Source organism: Cervus elaphus, chromosome 11, assembly GCF_910594005.1.
Source record: "Cervus elaphus chromosome 11, mCerEla1.1, whole genome shotgun sequence".
NCBI classification, from domain to species: Eukaryota; Metazoa; Chordata; class Mammalia; order Artiodactyla; family Cervidae; genus Cervus; species Cervus elaphus.
In genome coordinates, this window is record NC_057825.1 from 95756927 (window position 1) to 95776148 (window position 19222).

The 19222-nt window shown below is 44.7% G+C and overlaps 1 protein-coding gene and 1 long non-coding RNA gene across 2 annotated transcripts in view; one reads left to right on the forward strand and one right to left on the reverse strand.

The window, feature by feature from the left end:
• Positions 1-19222, reverse strand: part of IL1R1 (interleukin 1 receptor type 1) — an 84767-nt gene that overhangs the window by 63029 nt on the left and 2516 nt on the right. The gene's annotated exons all lie outside the window — the stretch shown is intronic.
• Positions 6781-16879, forward strand: LOC122703935. Its single transcript, XR_006343671.1, has 3 exons — positions 6781-6906; positions 8585-8791; positions 16478-16879. It is a non-coding gene; the product is annotated as an uncharacterized LOC122703935 (long non-coding RNA).

Consider the following 19222-nt stretch of genomic DNA (forward strand, 5'->3'; position numbering starts at 1 on the left):
AGAGGCACTTTTTAAAAATGGTCCACATCATGGTACATGTATACAATGGAATATTACTCAGCCATTTAAAGCAATGAAGTAAGGCCATTTGCAGCCACATGGATGGAGCTAGAGAGAGTCATACTGAGTGAAGTAAGCCAGAGAAGGAGAAATATATGACATCCCTTATATGTGGAATCTCAAAAGAAATGATATAAATGAACTTACTTACAAAATAAAGAGACTCACCGATAGAAAATGAACTCATGGTTGCCAGGGAGAAGGGATAGTTAAGGACTTTGGGAAGGTCATGTACACACTGCTATATTTAAAATGGATAACCAACAAAAACCTATTGTATAGCGCATGGAACTTTGCTCAATGTTATGCTCCAGCCTGGATGGGAGGAGAGTTTGGGGGAGAATGGATACATGTATATGTATGGCTGAGTCCCTTCACCGCTCACCTGGAACTATCAGAGCATTGTTAATCGGCTATATCCTAATATAAAATGCTCTTAGTGTTTAAAAAAAGATAAAAATAATTTTTAAAAGATTTTAAAAATGGTCCACATTAAAAAAAAATTATCCTTTATGAAGATATGATACAGGAAGTTGTAAGAGAAAATGCTCTAGTATGGTTTTCCTACCAAGTTGTTTGGCAGACAGAAGACAGCACCTGCTAAAAAAACATGCATTGATCCTTCGAGATAGTTGGGGAGTAGCTAAGAAAGAGCCTCCAGGGGATGCTCCCAGTCGTCATCCTCCAAAGCTATGAGGATGGCCACTCTGCCGTGTTCCTCTGCATCCTCAGCTAACCTTCCCCTGCCTCAAAAGTGGGGCTATACCTGAGGTAGGGTTGTATTAAACAACTATATTCTTTCTAGGTCACTCTTTCATTGTTTCTGGTGGCCTGGCAGCTTCCTACCTTTGAATGAGAGGCACCCATTACCTTAAGGAAAGGAAGACAAAGGCTGGAACAAAGAAGGTATTGCTTGTCTTTGAACTCCGCAGTAGAGTTTAAGGCCATGGCCAGGCTATAGCCTAGGCTAAAATGTCCCTAATTGTGATATGTGCAATAGGAAAGGGGAAAAAAAAAATGCTGACAAGTAACTATGACATCATCTATTGCAAGATGTATCTTCAAATGTGGTGGGAAAGACTCCAGACTTTGTCAAGAGGCAAAAAGGAATTATTTGCAACTCTTCAAACTGGTCTTTACTTCTCAAGAATCAGGGAAGAAGAGTGGGACCCACACACCAGAGAGTGAGCAGGGCTGGACGAGGGTGGGGAGGACACAGCCAGTGGTTGTGGGAAGATCCTGCAGAAAGAGGAAGAGGAGGAAGCGAGAGCCCAGCTCTGACGGTTAAGTCTGGAAGTGGGGCTGCAAACCTGTGGTCACTGGGCTGGCGGTCTGGGAGATGGATGTTCCCCCAGAGAGGTGGGCTCAGAGTGAGACCTGGCTTCCAGCTGGGCACTTGGGTGGGGGGGGGGGCAGTCACAGAGCCAGGGAGCCCCCACCAGCAGAGTGGAAGAAGCCACCAAGCATTTCTAGGACCAGGAGGCTGGGGCCCAGGGGCCTCACCTCTGGGGGGCAACAGGAAGGCCCACCGCTGTTGGCACCAAGCGGCTTCTTGCCCCACACCTGATGAGACCTGTCACACCACGGCAGACACCCAGGCACCGGAGACCACAAGGACCCCAGGACAGGCTGCCACCGAACCCAGAAGAATGGGACATCCCTGCAGGGTGTGTGAGCCGGGGTCCCCCTTCACAACCCCTGCGGATGTGCACCCGCCTGAGAGGACCAGAGGGAGCCTGTAGGGGGTGCTCCGAAAGGCCATTTCCCAGGAGTTACTGAGAATACAAATAGGCTCGGTGGCAGCCATGGCAACGCCTCCCGCACCGGACTGAAAACCTTGACCTGGACTCACATGCTGGAACTTATCGATCCTGACCCGTACTCATTCAGTAAATGTTCCTGGGGCTCATGCCACCTGCCGGGCAGTGTGCTAGGGATCTAGGGTGGATCCGAGAACAAATCAGAAAACCCCCACCGTGGAGCCCACATCCTGCAGGGTGTGGACAGACGGTAAACTGTCAGCGTGCCAAGGAAGGGGCTCACACAGACGGAGGTGTGAAGCTGGAACGAGGGTCTGCCTCGAGGAGTCTGGGCCTGAGAGCGAAGCCGTGTCCAGCTCCGCAGCGCTTACCCCCCTGCGCCCCTGCACGGGCTCACCGCAGCGCCGCCTCCCTGGGAAGAGCGCCGAGGACAGAAAGGGCAGCACAGCGCAGGTCACGTCCTCAGCGGCTGATGGCTCGGCGGGGAGCTGGGCCCCCGGCCTCGCAGGGCGGGAGCTGGGCTTTTCCCCACCTTTCAGCTGTGTGCCTAGCGCTCAGGGAAGGGGCGCCGGGCTCAGGGCGTGCACACAGCACGCTCACACGCACAGCATGGAAAACACTCGCAAAGGCCCCACGAGCCACAGAAAATATACACACGTGCACAACATACAGAGCAGTCACACGGCACACAGTCACACAACATGCAATTACACACAGAATACACACACACACACTCATAACATACACCAAACACCATGCAACAAATACATACTCACACAATATACACAACACACACACACACACACCAAACATCATGCAACAAATACCTACATACTCACAATATCCACAATGACAACACACACAAAATATACAACACAACACACGAACAATACACCCTCAGACAGAACACACAGAAAACAGCCACGCAACATACCACATACGCATAAAACACACACTTACACAACATATACAAAATAGTCACAACATACAATACACACACAACAGTCACACACTCATACAACACACACAAAACATACAGCAAACACAACCCCTCCCCCCACACACACACAACATCCACACTCACACAACACACAGGTCCAAGTCTCCATGCTAAAATGCCTTCACGTTAAATCCTGCGGACAGAGATGCAGGCGGACGAGGCCAACCAAGCAGGAGAAGGTGAATGAAACGAAACCCCGGAGATCTGGGGCAGGGGCGTCCCAATGGAGCCACCTCAGGACTACGCTTCGGGTCCCGAGTTCCCACAGGAGCCCCCACAGGGGGCTTATGAATGGTTCACGACCATAAGAGTGGTTTACAGCCAAGTTTCTGCGTCTGCTCTCGTTATGTAATTTCTGCTAAGATGTTCCAGATTCTGTCCATGCCAAGGCCGAGAGAGCCACCTGGTACGAGGTGCGCCCGTGTCTCTCAACATCCGGCACTTCGGTAAAGTCACAATCACATCGTGCAACTGTGTCATTGGGTCTCCTTTCCAGAAGTTAGTCTGATGCAGTGATGTAGAACATTAATCTGCTGACTACACAAAATTTATTTTCCAATATTCAGCAGATCAGAGGAAGTGCAATATTTGTTTTTCTCTTATGTTGCCTATTCTTTAATCTGTTGAAAATTAGAAAATATTTTTTTTTGCTATTGCGAGGTTATTGTTTTAAATTTCTCTACATCAGACTAGCTTCTGGGAAGAAACCTTGATGACATATATCAATGCATATACATGGAATCTAGAGAAACGATACAGATGAACCCATCTGCAGGATGGAAATAGAAATGGAGATGTAGAGAACAGACACATGGACACAGCTGGGGGATGAACTGGGAGAGGAGCCTTGACATGTGCACACTACCATGTATAAAATAGATAGCCAGTAGGAAGCAGCTATATTGCACAGGGAGCTTAGCTTGGTGCTCTGTGATGACCTAGAGGACTGGGAGGGAGGTCCAAGAGGGAAGGCACACACGTATATAACTGATTCACTTCGTTGTGCGGCAGAAACCAACACAACATTGTAAAGCAATTATACCCCATTTAAAAAAAAAAAAAAAAAGAAGTACCACACAAAAAAAGAAAGTGCAACTTGGTTTCCATAGTGAATATCCCAGCTTGGCATGACAACATGAAGTCATTGAGAGGCCTCTGTGGTTAAAGGCATATCTTTGAAGTGTCATAAAGAGCTTATGTTTTAGCGAGGTATGCTTGAATTACCGAAAGAACGTTCTAATCTAACTGCAGCACCAAATTACAGCTTTTACCATTACCTTCTTATAAACATTTCCTTGGTACTGAGCTGTATACTTCCTGGGAGCAATTTTGAAAGAATTGTGTCTGTATTTCTTTTCATGATATTAATACTTCCCAAACACATCCTTTACCATGACTGTGATGAAAAACTCCCAGGAGGTAGCAGTTTTAGCGCCTTTTCAAGGTCTTAATAAATGAGAGTAACTCTGGAAACTCAAGTGCTCAGGGTGTTTTCTGCTCAGCTGTGCCCACCTGCCCCAGCACACAGCGGTGTTTCTGAGAAACCCACATCACACATCCCCAAGGGGCCATACAGACTTGGACAAACATTTCAACAAGCAACAAGCTGCTTCAAGTCCTTTGTGGAACACAGCAAGATTCACCTAGAGAAATAAAGAAGCAGGGAATACATGAGAAGAATATCAGGATGGAGACTGGAAGACGGCTCTGTAAGTGCGGAAGTGACTGAAGTAAGACAGGGACAACTGTTTAAAGATCTGAGATGTCGGAGGTAACCAACAGCAACATGTGCAAGCATCCTGTTGCCATGTCAACAGGAGAACGAAGCCACAAATGTGCGTGGTGGGGATGCCATGAGCAGTGTGAAGTCATACACAGGGGAGGCTCAAGGTGCCTCCAGCTCTCCTCTCTCCAGCAGGGCTACGTCAGCCTGTTTCCCATCAGTCACGGGGGGATAACAGCGCCCATCTGGCCAGGATGGTGGACATGAAGTAAAGTGCTTACTGCTGTGGCTGGCACACAGTAGGTGCTTTGTGCAGTTATTTTTGGTCCCAAAAGACAAGTGGGACAGGTGTTATGATTTCAAGCATAGAGTAAAGATGCCTTTCCAGTCCCCAACTGGACATGTGGTTTGATGAGAAAACAGGGAGATATGGAAAACATTGCCCAAATATTTAAAACTAAGACCTTTCAATATTTTACCTCCTGACTTTGTTACATAGCTATGATTCATATGTAAATAAGCCTTACCTTTAAAAAGTAATTTTTTTCCTCCCTCCTTTGTGATCAGATTCTTTCAAACTAGGTCAAACACCTATTGCCATGGGATTATGAATTATACTATATACACATATATATACGGATTATACATGAGAACAGTTAGAAGCAAAATTGATCAACTATAGATATGCAAATTTATCTAGAAAAATGTCAGCCTTGTAATAGAGAAAACAGTAGGAACAAGCATAGAAAGTCGGCTAATGTGATTTTACCCCTTTCTTCTGCTAAGAGAAAAAGTGGACCCAAGAGTTTTCAGGATGATTGTGTGTGGGGGTTGGGGGGGGAGAGGGAGGAATTCTCCAATGTCTCGAATATAATGCAAATAAATATTCTTAAATTGAAATATGATTGACATCCTATGTTAGTTTCAGGTCTACAACAAAATGACTGAATATTTGTATATATTACAAAATGATCACAAGTCTAGTGAATAACCATTGCTACCCACAGCTACAAATTTCTTTTCCTGTGATAAGATCTAATCTCTTAGCAATTTTCAAATATGCAATATTCTTAACTATGGTCATTATGCTGTATGTGACATCTCAGAACTTGTTTATTTTATAACTGGAACTCTGTACTTTTTGACCCCTTCACCCATTTTTCTCCTCCCCACCCCCTGCCTCTGGTAACGATCAATCTGTTCTACCTATGAGATAATTTAAAATCAGACTTAGGCAAAGTTATCTAACTTATAGGGAAATCACTCCCTCTCTTTCCTCCCCTTTTAGACAGAATCACTAGCAACACTTTCTTATGAAAAAACTTCTCAAAATACATTGATGAACTTTTAGAGGCAATAAATTTAATCCAGAAGCATCACTGGCAGAAGCATGTTGACCATTTGTGTGAAAACCTGACTGACCTTTCAATGTGATTATTGTGTTATGAAAAGAAATTTTAAACAAGCAGTTACCATATTTACGTAAGAGTCAACATGACCAAAAATGAAATAAATACTGTGCAAACCATCAAACCTCTTAATGACCAGAGAATCTTTTTATTTTCAGAGTTTCACTGTTACTCTTTGAGACAAGATTGCATGTGTGGGAAGCTCTTCAATTTCTCCCTCAGGAGGAGGATGGGGGAAGAAAAAAGGAGAGAGAAGGAGAGATGGACAAGGTAGTCACAAGAAGTCTGACCCACCCTGATGCAAAACCCACCCACTTGTGGCTGCAGAACAGACGTGCGGGACCTAAACAGGCTTTTTCCTCACTTTGTCAAATGAGATGTTTATACCGAGACAGACTTCTCTTCTAGAACATCCAGATTAGCTGGATAAATAATGCTAGGCAAGCCCCGACTTGCCTGTTGCTTCGGTCTTGGCAGTCAAACCCCACCCCCGCAGGGCACCCCACTCCTCTGGATAAAGCCCAGAACCCTTGCTCTTGTTCCAGACCAGCCATGCCTCCCTCGACTCCATCTTTCTGACAAAGTCCCCTGTTGACTGGATGCTTCCAGGCTGAGGTCAAATCGCATACCAGTCTCCTTGCCAGTTTTCCCATTTCTCCCTCATTTCTTCTACCCAGAATGTCATCCTTCTTCCTCCTCCAGCTCAAGACTCCCTCCTCCTCCTCCTCCTTTTTCTCCTCCCCTTCCTCCTCCTCCCAGGCCCATCACCTATACGGTATGCCCCTTTCAGAGGGCATTCTAGGGTAGTTCCCACCCCTCCAACCAGGGGAAGCCAGGGTGACCATCTCCACCTCCTCTGAGCCCTTGGCTTCACCTCAGCCTCCTGTGGAGCACCAGCACCCCAGATTCTGTTTGGCTGAGCTCTTCTCTCCCTGCCGCTCATCATGCTTAAAGGTAAACGCTTCCCCCACCTTGCCATCACTGGAGCAGAGCAGACGTTTACATTTTGACTGATGAATGAAAGCAGTCCATTCACACTGCCGATACCCACAGTCCCTTAGAAAATTCAAACCACATGGACAGGACAGAGAGCCCGTGATCATGCCCAGGGATAAGCTTTCTGGGAAATGGAACTAAATTCCCCCAGCAGAGAGATTTAGCAATCACTCAGGACAACTCTTGTGCTAGCCAGCTTCTTGTTGACTCGGGCAATTTACAGAAATTACAGCTATCTATTTCCCGGGTCAGTGGTTCTCAGCCTGCATTAGAACAGCTACCCCCAGAGAGTTTTTTTGATTTTTTTTAAATCACTCTTCCCAGGCTGTGTCTCAGTGTTATTCCATCAGAACCTCTTGGAGTGGGGCTTAGGCACCGATAGTTCTTAAGCCTCCCAGGAGATTCCAAAAGGCAATCACGAGGGACAAACACTGACCTATATCATAGAGGGTGATGTTTGTTCTGTCTATATGTAGCTGAGTGGGTCCCCTAATGCAGTCACACCATTTTCTACACTGACTGGGCAGACAGGGGCCACGCAGAGGAAGAGAGTCCCGCTCCGGGGGCTTATTCACACCCAGAAACTTCCCTAGAACAACAGTTTATGATCCAGACATCAGTTCCAGACTAAAGGAAGTGTCTGTCTCCATCACCCCTCCTCCACCCCACCCCAGCATTTTTCACTTTCCTATGAACCTGGTTTCTATCCACCATGTCCCCATTACCTAAATTTCTTCAGTAGTATAACTGGGGGGAAAAAATCTTAGAACTCTGATCTCGCAGTTAAGTAAATCTCAGAATTTGAGGTTGATGAGAAATATGTAAGCCTGGTGAGTGGTGTGGGGTGCGATTTCCCACATAATTACAATAGCAAAAATGTAACCTCTCCTCCCTATGAGTCAGCTCAGTAACCCACTGTGTTCATCTAGAGAAGTGCTTAAACCTTGAGGGAAATGTTTTCAAAAGAGGATGTCATGGCAAGTATCACATAATTTTTTTAAATCAACAAGTCAAATAGATGCCCATTCCATCACCTCTGACAAGAATCATATATTTTCTCTCCAGGAAAGAAATGCTGTAATTTTTTGTACATAATTTTACAGTTTATTATGTTGCTTGTTTTCCAGCTTAATCAAAATACAATTTACATATAACATTGTATAAGTTTAAGACTGTACAATGTGTTGATACATTTTAATACTGACATATATGACCACCATACTGTCAGCTAATACCTCCACCTCATCACATAATTACCACTTCTTTTTTTGCAGTGGGAACCTTCAGAGTTTCCTCTCTTGGCAATTTTTAAGTATACAATACATTAGCTACAATCACCGTGCTGTCCATTTGCTGTTGGTCAGGGGCCAAGTCATTTCTAACTCTCTGGGACCCCACGGACTGCAGCATGCCATGTTTCCATGTCCTTCACTGTTTTCCAGAGTTTGCTCATCTCCTCCTCCTGCCTGCCATCTTTCCCAGCATCAGGGTCTTTTCCAATGCTGCATATTGGATCCCCAAATGTGTTTCTTTTTTAAAGTTTTTTTTTTTTTTGATGGAGAGCACTTTTTAAGAGTCTTTACTGAATTTGTTACAATGTTACTTCTGTTTCATGTTTTGGTATTTTGGCCCCAAGTCATGTGGGATCTTAGCTTCCCAACTGGAGTCAAACCCAGAGCTCCTGCATTGGAAGGCAAAATCTTCACCACTGGGCCACCAGGGACATTCCCCAGACTTACTCATCCTATAACTGGACGTCTGTACCTTTTGACCAACACCTCCACAACTCCCTTACTGCCCAGCCCCAGAGTTTCTCTGAGTTCAGCGTTTTTGGATTCCACATGTAAGTGATACCACACAGTATTTGTCTTTCTGTCTGGCTTATCTCATTTAGCTTAATGTCCTCAAGCTATGTTCTTACAAAAGACAGGATTTCCTTTCTCACGGCTGAATAATATTGTATGTCCAGTATATACCACACCTTCTTTATCCATTCATCTACTGACAACACTTAGTTTCCATATCGTGGCTATTATGAATAATGCGGCAATGAACATGGAAATATAGGTATCTCTTTGAGACACCAATTTCAATTCCTTTGGATATGTACCCAGAAGTGGAATTGCTGGATCATATTCCATTTTTAACTTTTAACTTTTTAACTTTTGGAGGAACCTCCATACTGTTTTCCAAAGTGGCTGCACCCATTTACCTTCCAACCAACAGTGTACCGATGTTCCCTTTTCTCCACATACTCATTAACATTTGTCCTCTATTATCTTACTGGTGTACAGATTATTCATTAACAGAGAGAGGGTACAATCTGTGAAACCAGGTTTCTCTCACCTATTTCAGGCAGGGGATGTTTAAACCTTCCAGAGAAATATCTATTGAGTTCCTACTATAGTTGAATTTTTACTTTATTGCATGTGTTGTATTGATTTCAGCTTAAAAATTATCAACAGGTCATTTCAGAGGCTAGAAAATAACCCTGCACATAATGCCTTTTTAAAAAACTAGTTTACAGATAACATGTGCCAACATAGATGATAAATTCTCACCAGAAATGGTAGACAGGAGCCTTAATTATATTTCTCATGTGAACAAATTCTGAAAGCTTCAGCACTTCTACAAATAGGAGTTCAAATACTTCGCAAAAAGAGCCATTTGCTGACTAGCATTTTGCCTCTTGGAGTCTCATTATCACGTCAGCACAGTGAAGCATGAGGCTCACCTGGGAGCCCAAGTGATGACTCTGCCTTTCATCCACCATCGTTGGGAGGTGGCAGCTGCCTGTCCCTGCCAGCTCGGAGCCCCGTCTCCCTTTGGACACATTGAAAATAGTAAAGCATGTGTACAGAGCACAGGAGATGTCTGTAACACAACAGATGTTGCCAGGAGGAGCAGGATGATGGCTGATCCTGGTTCATTCAGGAGCTGGAGGCTCTGTTGGCCCCTCCAGGACAGGATGATGAAAAATCAGCAAAGAGATCAAAGGGCCAGCGAGTGAAAGCCAGGTAATAAAAGGCCTGAGAAAAGTTGTCCCAGATTTCCGGTCAAGTCTGCCCTCTCACTAAATCCAGGAATGAAACGAGGGAAACCACAACAACCTCTGGGGTCAGATTCATGGCTGTGGAATGTGTTGGCTCTGTGACCACACTGGAATATGTTGTTGGCATAACTAACAGAGTGGATACAGTCAGAAAAGCAACGCTGCCAACCTCAACCATTGTCAGGAGACTCAGCATCTTTAAAAAAAAAAAAAAAAAAGAGGATAATGTACAAGTGTGTCTGTCCATTTCCAATCATTTTCCCTCAAATGATAACAAAAAAGGCAAACTTCCACAAAAGACATAATCACATCATCACCTAGTTCTACAGCAGTATCACCATTCATTTGTTCTTTGATTCTGGAAAATGTCTGAAGCCTTCAGACATCAAACTTGCTAATATTCTCACTGAAATTTTAGTCTTTAAAGCTGGTCATATCATTGTCATAGACAGATTGAACACAGATATCAGAAAAAGCCTAAAAGTCTATGAATCCTAAAATAGTGATTTCAATTACAATTAGTACAGATGCAGTTCCAGCTTTATAAATGTTTCTGGACTTGTCCTTTGTACACATTGCTTTGACTGCCACCATCTTTTACCTGGTGGCTCAGATGGTAAAGAATCTGCCTGCAATGTGGGAGACTTGAGTTCTATCCCTGGGTCAGAAAGATCTCCTGGAGAAGGAAATGGCAGCCCACTCCAGTATTCTTGCCTGAAGAATTCTATGGACAGAGGAGCCTGACAGGCTACAGTCCATGGGTTGTAAAGAGTCAGATACTATTGAATGACTATTTAACACCTTATTACTAGACAATCCCAACCTCTGCCCCGTGTTGTGTTCGTTTGGGCCACTCTGTCTGGGTCGAGCACCTGGAATTCACCTGCAAAGTCCCTTCTCCTCAGGAATAAACCCTGTCCTCCCCTCTCTGGACCAGGAGGCAAAGCTCTCTGAGATGTTAACTGATCTCCCAGCTGTCTGATTCCCTGCCCAGGTAGTCCTATCTCCATGGAAACCTGCATCCCTGAACACATCTTCTTGATCAGCAGTTCCTAAAGCCTTCATTCCAGACACATCATGTACATACACTAATTCCCACTCTGCCCTGGCCACAAAGGACCAGTGTGCCCTAGGGAGGACCCCGAGAGCCCACCCGAAAACACCTGGCCTCAGTTCCTTGTGTTTCTTCACAAGATGGAAGCATCTCTGAGCTTCGAGCCCTACCATCAGGCATTTGAGGGTGTGGTCCAGCCCTTCTGCAGGGTCCTGCCAACACTCCAGGTTCAGAAATGGAGCAGCCCCATAACAATGGAACCAAAGAGGCCAGAAACTGAAAGACGATGCGAGCTACAGAGAGACAGCCCTCCTCCAGTGATGAGGCTGAGGGATTTTGATCTGTTTGGGCACCCAGGGAGCTCAGAGTTAGGGGCCAGTCCCAGCTCCATCCTTGGCCTACCCCGTGGCCTTAAGGAAAGAGGCCTTTCTTCACCTGTAAAGACAGAAGGAACACTTTACCTGCTCCTCCACAGCAGGACGGAGGAGAAGCCGAGCCCCTCAAGCAGCTCCCACATGCTCTGCAAGGCCTCCTATCTCATCTGGAGCCAGAAGCGGCTGGGCCTCTTCACCTCCCCCTCCTGCCTTCCTCCTGACGTTGACACTCGATTCTGTCTTGAAACTGCACTGGAAGCCACTGCTCACCATCTTCCTCTCTGGGTTTTCCCTTCCTCCTCCTCTCATCCCTAAAAGCACTGAGCACAAGGCTCAGCCTGGACTGAACACTCAAGAACCCTTTCTTAAAACCCTTGGTTAATTTAGTGAAAGCTGAGATGTCACGCAAGTCCCTTGGTGCACGAGTTTTGTTCCTGGGAGGGTAGAGGGTGCTTCTGTGGAATGTGTGTGCCGCCAGGTTCAGGCAGAGCACCTGTCGCTTGTCACACACCCAGGAATTCAGGGCTGGGTGAGAGAGTGCCGTGTCCTGGGTGCCAGCCTGCCACTCTCTCGTAAATACAACAACGTCCCCCAGAGCTTGCACAGGGGGACTGGGCCTCCCTAATGTCACACACGTGGCCACCTGTGGTCTGGGAGGTAAGGCTGGGCACACACGGGCACCATCTCCCCAGCCTGTGACTGGCAAGTTTAGAATAAAATCCAGACTCCTCACCATGGCCCCAGCACTGGCTGCACCACCGTGATCTGGCCCCTGCCTCTGTCTCTAAGCTCCCTCCCACCCACTCAGCCCCCACAGACTGAGCTTCTTCTCCCCTCCAAGGGGCTCAAATCCCACTGCCCCTCTGCCTCAGACCTCACCCCTGCTCACAAGGACTCCCCATCAGCAGGTGACCCACACCCGGCCCTTCACCACCGTCTCAGCAGCCGTCTGTGTCCTTCACGATGTTTATCACACCCTCGACTCAGGCTACTGCCCGGCCCCTCGGTGTGATCCTCGAGGGCTGCAACCAGATTGCTCTGCCCTGCTGCAGTGTCCCATGGCTGGACACCCCCAAGACATAAAAAACAACTGCTGTGATCACAGCTGGTTTTAAAGCAATCTCAATGCCACTACACACACACTAGAATGACCAGTGGCAACCTGCTCCAGCATTCTTGCCTGGGAAATCCCATGGACAGAGGAGCCTGGTGGGCTACAGTCCATGGGGTCACAAAAGGGTCAGACACGACCTATCATCTAAACAACAGAGCCACCAAAATCCACAACACTGGCAACAGGTCCCATGAGGGATGTGAAGCAGCAGAAATTCTCAATCACAGCTGGGGAGAAGGCAAAAGGTGCCACCACTTCAGAAGACAGTCTGACAGTTTCTTAAAAACTAAACAAACTCTTACTGCAGGATCCTACAGTCTCTCTCCTTGATGTTTACCCAAAGGAGCTGAAAACTCACATCCACACAAACACCTGCAGGTGGGTGTTCAATGCTTTATTAATAACTGCCAAAACTGGCTAGCAGCCAAGATACCCTTCAGGGGGTGAGTGGATAAACTACGTGTGGCCCATTTAGACGATGGAATGTTATCCAGTGCTGAAGAGAAATGAGCTCTCAAGCTATGAAGAGACATGAAGAAATCTTCAATGCAAAATCCTAAGTGAAAGAAGTCAGTCTGAAAAGGCTGCATAACCTTTCCCTTCTGGAGAGGCAAAAGTATAGAAGCAGTGTGGGTCACTCAGTTGTGTCTGACTCTTTGCGACCCCATGGGCTTTGACTCAACAGTCTCCTCTCTCCATGAAATTCACCAGACAAGAAAACTGGAGTGGGTTGCCATGGCCTTCTCCAGGAGATCTTTCCAACCCAGGAATCAAACCCGGGTCTCCTGCATTGCAGGCAGGTTCTTAACCTTCTGAGCCACCATGGAAGCCCAAAACTATGGAGGCAGTAAAAACTTAAGTGGCTGCCAGGGGTTGGAAGGAGAGATGACCAGGTAAAGCACAGTGAAATGCCCTGTGTGATGCTATAATGATGGGTACATGTCATTCTATATTTGTCTAAACACATAGAATATACAACACCAAGAGTGAATCTTAAGGCAGATTATGGCCTTTGGATGATAATGATGTGTTAGGGTAGGTTCACCAGTTATAAGGAATGCACCACTCTGGGAAGGGGGCATGTGGACAATGGAGATGGTTATACACATGTGGGGGAGGGTTTATATGGGAAATCTCTTTACCTTCCCCTCAATTTTTCTGTGAATTTAAAAGTGCTCTCAAAAAGTAAAGTTTAGGGACTTCCCTGGCAGTCTAGCGGTTAAGACTTCACCTTCCAATGCAGGGTGTATGGGTTTGATCCCTGGCCAGGGAATTAAGATCCCATAAGCCTTGTGGCCAAAAACTCAAAAGGTAAAACAGAAGCAACAGTGTAACAAATTCAATAAAGACTTAAAAAATGGTCCACATCAAAAAAAAAAAAAAAAAAAAATCTTAAAAAAAAATAAAGTCTAAAAACCCTCAGTTATATAAGATATGAAAAATTTAAAAACACTGAGTTAACTGCTTCCCCCCTAAGATCACCAAAGCTAAAAAAAAACAAAGAACAACAAAAACACCCACCAGTTTGCTAGTATACCTATTTTGGTAGGCACATGGGGAAATACTCTCTCAAACATTCCTGGCAGGGGTGTTAATTGTTACAACCTGTTGTAACAGGTGGGAAATCTTGAAATATACATCAAATCACAAAGGCACACAGCCTTTGACCCGTCACTGTCACTTCTAGGAATTCAGCCAACAAATACCCTTGCTAGCACTTCTGCAAAAGGACCCAGGCACAGCTATTTTGTTGCTCATTGCAACATTGGTTGTAATAGCAAAAGACTGCAAACAACTTGAGTCAGCAAAAGATTAAAAGGAAGCTTTTTTTGATGCAGATTTAGAACCAAGTACAGAAGAGCGTGGGTTTTCCTGATGGCTCAGTGGTAAAGAATCCGCCTGCCAATGATGGAGACCTGGGTCAGGATGATCCCCTGGAGGAGGGCATGGCAACCCACTCCGGTATTCTTTCCTGGAGAATCTCATAGACAAATGAGCCTGGTGGGCTCATAGGATCGAAAAGAGTCAGACATGACTGAAGCAACTTAGCATGCACCCCCGTACAGAGTGTATGTCCTTAGTGTGTGATGGTTAGTTTTCTGTGTCAACTGAAACGGGCCATGGGATGCCCAGATAGCTGGTGTATCTGTGAGAGTGTTTCTGAAAGAGATTAGCACCTGAATTGGTGACCTGAGTAAAGCAAACAGCCCCCTTTCCAGTGTGGGTGGGCTTCCTCCAATCCCTTGGGGACCTAAATAGAGCAAAGAGGCAGAGGAATTTAATTAATTGAATTAACTCTGCCTGGAAACTTGATCAAGGATGTCCATCTTCTCCTGCACTTGGCAATTCCGATTCTTAAGCCTTCAGACTGGACAGGAGTGTACACCATTGCTCTCTGGCCTTCTATCTATACCGTCTGCCCTCCTGGGTCTACAGCTCATAGATGGTAGCTCCTGGGACTTCTCAAGCCTCCATAATGGCATGAGCCAATCCATACCTTATTATAAGACTCTTCCTGGCTGGGGGAAAGGGATAGTTAGGGAGCTTGAGATGGATGTGTACACACTGCTGTATTTAAAATGGATAACCAACAAGGACCTACTGTATAGCACAGGGAACTTTGCTTAGTGTTACGTGGCAGCCTGGATGGGAGGAAAGTTTGGGGGAGAATGGATACATATATATGTATGGCTGAGTCTCTTGGCTGTTCACTTGAAACTATCACAAAATAGTTAGCTGGATATTCGTTGTTTCGTTGTGTCCAACTCTTTTGCGACTCCATGGACTGTACCCCACCAAGCTCCATAGGTTTTCCTAGGCAAAGATATTGGAGTGGGTTGCCATTTCCTTCTCCAGGGGATCTTCCCAAACCAGAGAAGGAACCCACATCTCCTGCACTGGCAGGAGGATTCCTTACCACTGAGCCACCGGGGAAGCCCATGAATCACCTATATTCAAATATAAAATAAAAAGTTAAAAAAATAAGACTCTTCCTAGACAGATATAGACAGACACATATATAACCAACAGGAGACTGAAACAGCTATATCAATACCTATATATTAATACGTCTACATACATATCAATCCCCCATTGGTTCTCCAAAGAGAGAACTCTGTCAGATACAGTGAGAAAGAGGTGGAAGACACTAGTAACAGTCACCTATTGATGAGAAAGAGGGAAAGACTTGGTTGAATAACCTTTTTAAAACCTTTTGAATTGTGTGCTATTTGTTCAAAAGCACATGAACTGGGTGTTTTTATTCATCATCCCTCAAGTCCAGCAGCCTGTGAACTCTAGAGCAAGGCTGTGTCATGAACCCCAGATGTGCATTAACTGCTGATGTGACTTCAGGCAAATCACATCTCTGTGCTTCCATTTCTGAATCTGCAAAGTAAGACACTAATAAAGACTCCCTCATACACAGGGCACTCAGAACTGGGGGTCCCACATCAAGGAAGTGCTCTACTGGTTATTTGGCATCATTATTACTTATCCACTATGAGTGTCAAACCATTGCTGGACGTGTACTTGACCCTGATTTTAACAGCCAACCACTGAGGTCAGAGTGAAACCTGGTACCCCCTGCAAAGCCTTGCACACTTGTGGCAAGTCCAGGGGACTTGCACTCACTAAAGGTGCCAGCTCCCTTTTCCTGGTTCTACCCCTCGTGGGTATTCATCTGCTTCACACCCATTCGGAGCTTTAAAGTTGTCCTCAGTAGAAATGGAAACCAACCCACACTAAACTAAACAAAGAAAACAGTCAATGTGCCCCAGGAAAAAGCTCCATTTTTGAATCTTCCATCATTCCTCTTCGGCGGGGGGTGGGGGGGTGGGGGGGGTGAATATTGATTTCCCTGGGGAGTTGGGTTAAAATGTTCTAGCTCACTTCTGCTGACTCATTCAAGAAACGTTTATGCCCCCCACCCCAAGGGTGTCAGACCCCAAACCAGGTCCTGGAAAGAGACGAACATGTAAAACCAGCCTCTGCCTTTGAGAAGTTCTGACTGGAGATCAGAGCAGCAAGTGGATGTGACCATGCGATGTGAGAAGACTGGCATGTGACCCCACACGCAGATAAGCAAGCAATAAAATAAATCCATCTTTAAACTGTGTCCCTGTGGCAACTGAATCTAAGAACAAAGAAATATGTTGAAATACACACATGTTTTCAAGTTTAGAATTATTTCGACAACATCATCAAAATTTCAACAGGCAGCTCTCTGAAAACTAGACGCTTTATAAGGTGAGGCTATATATAAACTTCATATTAATAACAACAGTAATAGTACCATTCAGTATTTTTACTTTTTTTCTATTTAAAGAACATTCCTCTAGCCCTTCCTTTTATGTCCCCAGTTCAATCATATGGTGGGGTGGACAGCCAGTCCTTATCTCTAAATTTAATAGATAAAAAAGAGATAAAATCTAAAGATTGACTTTGCTCTGGGTTGTTGACTTGGTAAAAAGTCGGCAAAAGCATTCAACTCCCCCACACACTCAGCAGGCTTGCTGAGAGACATCAAATGAGGTCAAAGACCACAGAAATTAGGTTGGCAAAAGTTACTGTGAGGAAGGATTGGTTTGATGATGACTAACCAAAAAAAGACAAGAAGCTGAACCCAAAGGGGCAGAATAGGAAGCCAGAGGTTTCACAAGAAGTGTCCTTAAAGCAAATTAAGACAAGAGAAGACTCCTTTCCAGTTATCAGATTAGAATACTTAAAAAAAAAAAGTAAAAAACCCAATGCTGGTGAAAGTGTGAGAAACAGGTGTTCATACAGTGCTGGAGAGAGTGTACATGACTAGCACTTTCCTAGATTAATTGAGTAACAGAATCAAAAACTTCAAATATGCTGATGCCCTTTGACCTCCAGGAATTATTCCAAGGAAAGAATAAGGAAGAGATGCATAGGATCCCCTACAAGCATGTTAGTTTGGGGAGATGTTAATAACAGAAAAGAAAAAAATCAAATATACCAACATGATTTAATAAGTTATCTGTGTCACGTGACTAAAAAGCTTTTGTAGGAAGAAGTTCATTAGCAGGACAAGACCCTCACAACATACTCCTGAAAGGCAAACTGCTAAGTCACTTCAGTCGCGTCCGACTCTGTGCAACCTCATCCCTGGGATTCTCCAGGCAAGAACACTGGAGTGGGTTGCCATTTCCTTCTCCAATGCATAAAAGTGAAAAGTGAATGTGAAGTCGCTCAGTCATGTCTGACTCTTCACGACCCCATGGACTGCAGCCTACCAGGCTCCTCCAACCATGGGATTTTCCAGGCAAGAGTACTGGAGTGGGGTGCCATTGCCTTCTCCCCTGAAAGGCAAAAGCGGGTGATAAAACAGCATGTATGTCCAAGCATGCTTTTTCCAAAATGTAAGTGTGTTTTGAGAAAACCACACCCAGTCAAACACTGATAGTATTCATCTCACAATGTTAGGTTTTTATGTTTTACCTTTTTAATTTATCTCTACATATTCTTTTTCAATTGTACTTTTGATCATGAGTGTCTGTAGCCTGTATACGTTTTTAAAGACAATACTTAAGCAGTGGATCTTAGCCACTCCGTGACCTTGCCTGAGAGTTTCATTCCTCAGCAACTTAACAGTGCCCCCAAAGTTTGTGTGTTAAAGAGTAAAAGCTGAATAATAAAGAATAATAAAAAATAAAAACTGTTGAGTAGAGACAGTCCATAGGCTTCTTTTAAAATTCCTCACAGCTTGTCAGATGAACAGATAAAGAAGATGTGGCATATATATGGGTACACACACACACAGAATAGAATTCTACTTAGCCATGAAAAGAATGAAATAATGCCATTTGTAGCAATGTGGATGGATCTAGAGATCATACTAAGTGAAGTCAGAGAAAGACAAATACCGTTTGGTATTATTGATGTGGAATATAAAAATTATACTAGTGAACTTATTTATGGAACAAAACAGAGTCACTTACATAGAAAACAAACATGGTTACCAAAGGGAGAAGAGGCAAAGGATGAATTGGGAATCTGGGATTAACATATACATACTACTATATAAAAAATAACCACCAAGGGCCAGCTGTATAGCACAGAGAACTCTACTCAATACTCTGTAATGACCTATACGGGGGAAAAAAATCTGAAAAAGAGTGGCTCTATATATAATTGATTCACTTTACTGTACAGCTGAAATTAACACAACATTGTCAATCAGCTATACACTAAAAAAAAAAGTTTTAAATAAAAATAAAATGTACTAATATCTAATTAACTTTTCAGTTTTAAAAGCGTGGAAAGTATTAAAAGTATAATAATATAAAGTAAATTAGAACAAATATTGAAGAAACTCTAAAACAAATACATTTTCAGATAAAGAAAATTCATCACTGCGATCAGGAAGATCAAATTCAGAAATGTCGAGAAATGTCCCCAGTCCTTCCAGACAGCACATTCCACTTTCCCCAGCAATCCGCCCACCTCCAGTGGAACAGACTTCCCCCGCCCCCAGCACACACACGGTGGCCCCCAGGCTCCTGGAGGTGGACACAATGATTCACCAGGCCGTCCAGTCACTCACTGAACCTCGTGAAGTGTCCTTTCCACCATCTGGCCCTTCATCTGCTCACAGCCACATGCAAAGTCACATTTGGCGAAAGAGCAAAAGGGAGATTTAAATTGAATTGAATGGT